Here is an 8,710-nt window from a genome sequence, read left to right as displayed (position 1 = left end):
TTATTTAGTCTGCAGAAGAGAATAGTGAGGGGGGGATTTGATAGCAGCCTTCAACTACCTGAAGGGGGGTTCCAAAGAGGATGGAGCTCGGCTGTTCTCAGTGGTGGCAGATGACAGAACAAGAAGCAATGATCTCAAGTTGCAGTAGCGGAGATCTAGATTGGATATTAGGAAACACAGTTTCACTAGGAGGGTGGTGAAGCACTGGAATGTTTACCTAGGGAGGTGGTGGAATCTCCAAACTTAGAGGTTTTTAAGGCCCAGCTTGACAAAGCCTTGGCTGGGATGATTTAGTTGGTGCTGGCCTTGCTTTGAGCAGGGGATTGGACTAGATGACCTCCTGAGATCTCTTCCAACCCTAATATTCTATGGTTCTAAACGCAAAGAGTTCTGAAAAAAGGTAGAAACTTGCTCAAATTACAAAGGATGAATATAAACAAATAACACAAGTATGTAGGGGCAAAATTAGAAAAGCCAAGGTACAAAATGAGATTAAACAAGCTAGAAACATAAAGGGTAAGAAGAAAACATTCTACAAATACATTAGAAGCAAGAGGAAGGTAAAAGACAGGGTAGGCCCGTTACTCAATCAGAGGGGGAGAACAATAACAGAAAATGTGGAAATGACAGAAGTGCTAAAGAACTTTTTTGTTTCGGTTTTCACCAAGAAGATTGGTGGTGATTGGACATCTAACATAGTGAATGCCAGAGGCTAAAATAGGGAAAGAACAAGTTAAAAATTACTTAGACAAGTTAGAGGTCTTCATGTCTCCAGGGCCTGATGAAATGCATCCTAGAATACTCAAGGAGCTGACTGAGGAGATATCTGAGCCATTAGCAATTATTTTTGAAAAGTCATTGAAGATGGGAGAGATTCCAGAAGCCTGGAAAAGGGCAAATATAGTGCCCATCTATAAAATGAGGAATAACAACAAACCAGGGAATTACAGACCAGTCAGCTTAACTTCAGTACCCAGAAAGAAGATAGAGCAAATAAACAAGCAAGCAATTTGCAAACACCTAGAAGATAATAAGGTGGTATGTAACAGTCAGCATGGATTTGACAAGAACAAATCATGTCAAACCAACCGGATAGCTTTCTTTGACAGGATAACAAGCCTTGTAGATGGAGGGAAGCAGTAAATGTGGTATATCTTGACTTTAGTAAAGCCTTTGATACTGTCTCACACGACCTTCTCAGGACTGGTCTACACTACGCGTTTAAACCGGTTTAAGGAGCGTAAAACCGATTTAACGCCACACCCGTCCACACTAAGAGGCCCTTTATATCGATATAAAGGGCTCTTTAAACTGGTTTCTGAACTCCTCCCTAACGAGAGGAGTAGCGCTAGTATCGGAATTACCATATCGGATTAGGTTTAGTGTGGCCGCAGATCGACGGTATTGGCCTCCGGGTGGTATCCCACAGTGCACCACTGACCGCTCTGGACAGCAATCTGAACTCGGATGCAGTGGCCAGGTAGACAGGAAAAGCCCCGCGAACTTTGGAATATTTCCTGTTTGCCCAGCATGGAGCTCCGATCAGCACGGGTGGCGATACAGTCCGAAATCAAAATAAAAAAAGAGCTCCAGCATGGACCATGCGGATGTGATCGCAGTAAGGGCAGGCAAATCTGTTCTATCAGCGCTCCGTTACAGAAGACGAAATTCAAAATCATTTTTAAAAAATCTCCACACAGATGCCATAGCAGGGACTCAGCGCACTGCTGCGTGACAAGCGTAACGGAAAGCCAAAGAATCAAATGGACACTCATGGAGGGGGGACTGGAGCTGGGACTGGAGGATTCAAGCAATCCCACAGTGCCTGCAGTCTCCGAAAAGCATTTGCATTCTTGGCTGAGCTCCAAATGCTTCTAGGGTCAAACACAGTGTCCGCGGTGGTTCAGGGCATAGCTCGGCAATTTACGCACCCACCCCCACCCACCTCCAGAAGTGAAAGGGAAAACAATCCTCTCTTGACTCTTTTACATGTCACCCTATCTTTACTGAATGCTGCAGATAGCTGGGATGCTGCAGCACTCAACACCAACGTCCTTGCTCCCCCCCCCCACCATGGGTGGCTGATGGTACAATATGGCTGATATCCATCATCATCATCAGCCTATTGGCACATGGGGCAGTGCAAAAGGACTGGTAACCATGCCGACTAGCATGCAGTGAGGTCAATCATGGGCACCTGTATAAAAAGCTCCTGATTTTTCCTGGTAGATGGTGCAGTATGGCTGGTAACCGTCTTCAACATAGCAACAGGGGGCTGAGCTCCATCAGCCCCCGCCCTTCATGTGTAAAGAAAAGAATCAATTATCCCTGGACTAGCAGCGGGATGCTGGGCTCCTCTCCTCCACACTGCTTAATGTCCTGTCTGGACTATCATAGCAGCTGGAGGCTGCCTTCCACTCATTTCTCACTAACAAGTCACTGTGTCTTATTCCTGCATTCTTTATTACTTCATCACACAAGTGGGGGGACACTGCTACGGTAGCCCAGGAAGGCTGGGGGAAGAACAGAATCAACAGGTGGGGTTGTTGCAGGAGCACCCCCTGTGAATAGCATACAGCTCATAATTTCTGCAGGATCTGACACAGAGCAGCTGTGCTCTCTGCTTCTATGATACAGTGGTTCTCTAGTACACTTGCCCATATTCTAGGCAGGACTGATTCTATTTTTAGATACCAAAAAGGAGGGATTGACTCAGGGAGTCATTCCCAATTTTGGCTTTTGCGCCCCTGGCTGATCTCAGCCGGGGCACTTATGACAGCAGCAAATGGTGCAGTGCAAAAGGGCTGGTAACCATGATCATCTTATTACCAAGTTATGGTATGGTAGATGGTACAGTATGGCTGGTAACCATCTCTGCTGTCATGCAAAAGCAAAAACATGCTGCTGTGTAGCACTGCTGAATCGCCTCTGTCAGCGGCATCTAGTACACATACGGTGACAGTCACAAAAGGCAAAACAGGCTCCATGATTGCCATGCTATGGCATCTGCCAGGGCAATCCAGGGAAAAAAGGCGCAAAATGCTTGTCTGCCGTTGCTTTCCCAGAGGAAGAAGTGACTGACGACATTTACCCAGAACCACCCGCGACAATGATTTTTGCCCCATCAGGCACTGGGATCTCAACCCGGAAATTCCAAGGGGCGGGGGAGGCTGCGGGAACTATGGGATAGCTACGGAATAGCTACCCACAGTGCAACGCTCCAGAAGTCGACGCTAGCCTCGGACTGTGGACGCACACCACCGATTTATTGTGTTTAGTGTGGCCATGCGCATTCGATTTTATACAATCTGTTTTGCTAAACCGGTTTATGTAAAATCGGAATAATCCCGTAGTGTAGACGTACCCTCATAAACAAACTAGGAAAATACAACCTAGATGGAGCTATTATAAGGTTGGTATATAACTGGTTGGAAAACCATTCCCAGAGAGTAGTTATCAGTGGTTCATAGCCATGCTGGAAGGGCATAACAAGAGAGGTCCTGCAGGGATCAGTTCTAGGTCTCGTTCTGTTCAATATCTTCATCAGTGACTTAAATAATGGCATAGAGAGTACACTTATGATGTTTGCAGATGATACCAAGCTGAGAGAGGTTGCAAGTGCTTTGGAGGATAGGATTAAAATTCAAAATGATCTGGACAAACTGGAGAAATGGTCTGAAGTAAATAGGATGAAATTCAATAAGCACAAATGCAAAGTACTTCACTTAGGAAGGAACAATCAGTTGCACACATACAGAATAGGAAATGACTGCCTAGGAAGGAGTACTGCAGAAAGGGATCTGGGGGGTTAAACTGGAGAAGAGAAGACTGAGGGGGAATGTCAAAGGTGGGTGTTGAGTCTGAGGCCGGCAGTACCACCTAGTGGCGATACTCCAGACAGGAGTGTGTCTGTGTCTCCCAATGGTGAAGTCAGTGGCCAGGGGTAGGGGAACCTGGGCACACCCTGCTCCACCAGGTTCCAGCCCAAAGCCCAAAGAAACAATCATTCATCTAGTCCCACCTCCTGTGGAAGACAGGACAGAGAACCTCGCCCAGCAACTCCTGCATCAAGCCCATAAATTCTGCTTGAGCTAGAATGTACCTTTTGGAAAGGTATTCGGTCCTCAGTTAAAAGAGAATCCACCACAACCCCTGGCAAGTTGTTCCACTGGTCCATCACCTTTTCTGTTAAAAAAATGCCTTATTTCTAGTCTGAATTTGTCTTCCTTTAGTTTCTAGCCATTGGCTGTCGTGCCTTTTTCTGCTAGATTAATAAACCATCTACCATCAGAAATCTCTTCCCCTTGTAGGTGCTTGTAGACTGTGGTCCTATAACCTCTTAACCTTCTCTTGGACAAACTAAAATGGTTGAGCTTCTTAACTCTCTCATTTCAAAGCATGTTTTCCAGAACTCAGATCATCGTGCTAAGCATTGTCAGGGCCGGTGCAACCATTTAGGTGACCTAGGCGGTTGCCTAAGGCACTGGCATTTGGGGGGCGCCATTTTCTTCGGCAGCAACCGTGGCGGCCAGATCTTCGGCCACCCCGGTCACTGCCAGCCTTTAGGTGGAGGGAGCTGGGGCAGGGGAGCGCGGGGAGGGCCGCCTGCAGAAAGTAAGATGGAGGGGCGGCGGCACGCAGGGGTACTCCCCGCCCCAGCTCACCCCTGCCCTACCTCCTCCCTGAGCACGCCATGGTTGCGTCACTTCTCCCGCCTCCCAGGCTTGCGGTGCCAATCAGCTTAGGCGCTGCAAGCCTGCGAGGCGGGAGAAGTGAAGCAGTGACGGCGTGCTTGTGTGCGGAGCAGGGGTGAGCTGGGGCGGGGGGGTGCCTCAGGCGGAGTGTGGGGGTGGGGAGCTGCGTGATGGGGGGCGCCTCAGGGCAGAGGGGGGGAGCTGCCACAAGGGGGGGGCGCCTCCGGGCAGGGGTGCGGGGAGGGCGCAAGGTGGAAGTTTCGCCTATGGCGCGAAACATCCTTGCACCGGCCCTGAGCATTGTATAAACTGAGCGAGAGAGAACCTGCCTGAGAGAGGTTGGGAAACAGCCACTGCATAAGATGTAACATATTCCTCTGGAAGAGGCGGAAATGCCACACAAGACTGAGCAGCAACAGCTTATGTTAGATCCTTTGTAACACTCCTGCTAGAGGGTTGACATCCATGCTGCTGCTGACAGGTAGCCAGTGGCAGTATGGCACAGAAGCTGGCCATGCAGAGAGGAGAAGGCATGGCAGAGTGGAGGAGATCGACAGCTTTCCTGATGCCATGCTCTGCTGCGCTCTGGCCTCCATGTAGATTGAAGGCTAAGCCCTATATCCGTTTGGATCTGCCTGCCTCCCCACCTCACCCAGGAGAGCATGCAGTGTGGCTCTTCACAACAGGAGAGAGAGGTTGGCCCAGTGCTTAGGTCAGTAAGCTAAGATTTAAGGGACCAGAGTTCAATTCTATGCTGCACCAAAGACTTCCTGCGTGACCATGGGCAAGTCACTTAAGGAACGTCTGTAATGCAATCAGGAGGTAGCTAGCTTGAGTTTGGCTACACAGCAAATCATACCACCTGACTGTAGTGTAGACAGACCCTTAGTCTCTTTGTGCCTCTATTCCCCATATATAGAATCAGAGTTTTCCCATTGACCTCAACGGATCCAGGATTTCACCATTAGACTGTAAGGCCGGAAGAGCTCATTAAGACTTCTATGTCTGATTTCTTGCATGACACAGCCCAGAGAACTCCACCCAGCAATTCCTGCATCACACCCATGTGAGTGCAAAGCAGGTGTTTCCACCAGGACAACTCGTCAAGCCTCCTTACCCAAGTAGAGATCACTTACAACAACACTAACCATGTCTCCACTCGACAGAGCCTGCTCTATGTAAACTGTAGCTTCCACTCAGTTATACCTGTCAACTCTACCAATCCCACAGCCGCTGACTGGGTGCAGCAGATCCATGAGATCCAAGGAGAACCCAAGGCCCATCTGGACAAAACTAAGAAGGACTACAAATAGTACGCTGACTGCCAGTGCCAGGAAGGCCCAACGTTCGCCGCTGGGAAAAAGTGTGGCTCTCATCCCAAAACCTCCACACTAGCTGGACATGTTGCAAATTGACCACTGATATCTTAGGCAGTACTCCATCAGCCAGGTAATCAACCTGGTAACCATGAAGCCCCAGTTACCCAAATCCTTTCAAATACATCCAGTGTTTAACGTATACTTGCTAAAGCCTTACACTAACAACCTTTTTGGGGTCACAGAGCTCAACCACCACCCCTGCTGGTGTGGATCCAAGGAAAATGAGTGTGGGGCCCACAAGATAGTGGACTCAAATGAAATGCAGCTAGCTCTGGTATCTTGTGAACTGGGAGGGCTTTGTCCCAGAAAAGGGATACCTAGGAGCCTATATCCATGCCCCTGACCTCATAGCAACCTAGCTAAACAAACACAGCCAGTAATGTAAGTCCTCACAGGTGTAGAACCCTGGCCTAGCAGAGCTACTAACTAGCTAGCAGCTCCATGCTGCCACTCAGCAGCAGCTGTAAGCAGCTTCTGCTCTGCTACCCATTACCTGCTGTAGACACAGGCCATGGGAATTCCCACTTTTGTGGGTCAGATAGGCAGCAGTCTTATCGCTCTTTATTGGCTCCCAATCCTATATAAACCCAAGGGGCATTGCTGAAAGTGTCTAGGCAACAGTGGATCTTCTGTAGCTACCATCACTGTTCCCAGTCCTGGCTTTGACTGTGGCTCAGTTTGGACTTTGCCTCCTGACTTGGATCTTGAAACCTCACTTGTACCCTGGCCTGGAACTTGACTATAAACTTCTCCTCTGCTACTTCCAGCTTCAGATTTGCCCCTGCTCTGACTCTTGGTCCCAACTCCCCTTGTTAGTAGCCTGACAGCAAGACAGGTTTATAATTGAAGAGTTACTTTCCACAACTCAAAACAACATTTTGTTTATAACTATGTGATCACGTTCATTCAGTCTGGCCAAATGATCACTCTTCCCGCCTCTTCGTCTATTCCTGTTAATTAATTTGTTAGGGTATGTCCAGACTACCCGCAGGATCGGTGGGTAGCGATCGATCTATCGGGGATCGATATATCGCGTCTCATCTAGATACGATATATCGATCCCCAAACGCGCTCCCGTCGACTCCAGAAATCCACCAGGGCGAGCGGCAGAAGCGGAGTCGACAGGGGAGCCACAGCCATCAATCTCACACCATGAGGACAGGAGGTAAGTCGAAATAAGATACGTCGACTTCAGCTACACTATTCCCGTAGCTGAAGTTACGTATCTTACATCGACCCCCCACCAGTGTAGACCAGAAGTAGACCATTACTGAGGCTGGAGACCAGAAAGGGGAATTAGCTTCATCTCTGCTTCTATCTCTTAGATCATAAGCTCTTTAGGGCACAATCCGTCTTTAATTCTTGAGTCTCTTATACCACCAAGCTCATTGCTGTCTTAACAAAGGATTAATAAATTGTAATAACTAATTGTATAGTAAAACCAACTGCCTTCAAGTTAACTCTAAATAAAATTACATGCCACTGCTCTATTGCTTTCACTAGTTTGTGTCATCAAAAATGCCATTACATTAGTACTTAATATAACTGGTCTCATATTTCATGAATTGGTAAATCAGTGGAGCATGGGAAAATGACTCCATAAGCCACTTTTTATATTAATTTTTTTTTTACTTAACTTGTAGAATGAGCTTTTTTTTTTAAAAAGCTTTTTTTTATAAAGATTTTTTCCCTTGTGTTTTCCTGCTATAATTCTGAGTCAAACACTTCAATCAGACTTGATGCAGTTAGAGAGCTGTCAAGAACTATTTCTTTTACCTTCTTCACCTTATATTTATTTTTTTGATGTTTAACATTGTTAGGAAAACCTTAAGCTTTCCATAGACTCTGAAGTAAATGAGAGCTAAGCAGTGGAGCTTGTCCTTTAACTGGCTTGTAGGGCTGAATGTACTATTCCATCATGTCTCTTTCAATCTCTTCTACTTCTGGCTGTTATCTCCTCCCCAGAGGGATGACAATTCCTTATCTTCCCCAAAAGCCATTCCCATATCGTGTGCTCGATTGGCTTGGCCAGCCCTAGTTTTATTACTCTGGACTAGCAGTCCTTAGCAACCTGCCACTGTGCATTTCAGGTTGGTGTGCATGCTGTCTAATTCACACTAATGGGGACCCCATCAAGTCAGTTAAGGATTGGAACAGCGCATTCCTCCCTCAGCAATACAGCCAAGGCTCTGGGTTTTCTTGCAGGATCAACTGCCTGATACAAAATACTTGATGAGCAGCAGAAGCCACAGAAAGTTTCTGCTTGATCCCCACAGCTTCAGCTCCTAGGGCCAGGCCTGATTGATGGCCCCGTCAGCAGCAGCTGCTGAGGCCCCTTCTCCCTGATGGCATCCTTCAGTGGTGGCACTGGTGGACAGCCCCTGGGCCACCGCACTGGCATGGCAGGTTAGAAACAGAGAGGCTGTGTGAAGCTGCCAGAGACCTGGAATGTTAGAAGTAGTCCCAGGTGAGAAAGATTAACAGACAGAGGGCTGGGGCAGTGGGCAGATGTGCCTGGCAAATATATTGCAGAGCAACATGCTACACTGCATGTGCTCCTGCATAGCTTCCGTGCAGTTCCCAAAAGCTTCATGTGATCCACTGCACAAGTGGAGGGAGGTGAGCAGTTCATCTCTC

The sequence above is a fragment of the Mauremys reevesii genome, linkage group 5, assembly GCF_016161935.1.
Source record: "Mauremys reevesii isolate NIE-2019 linkage group 5, ASM1616193v1, whole genome shotgun sequence".
Classification (NCBI taxonomy): Eukaryota; Metazoa; Chordata; order Testudines; family Geoemydidae; genus Mauremys; species Mauremys reevesii.
Note: the sequence above shows the minus strand (reverse complement) of the source record.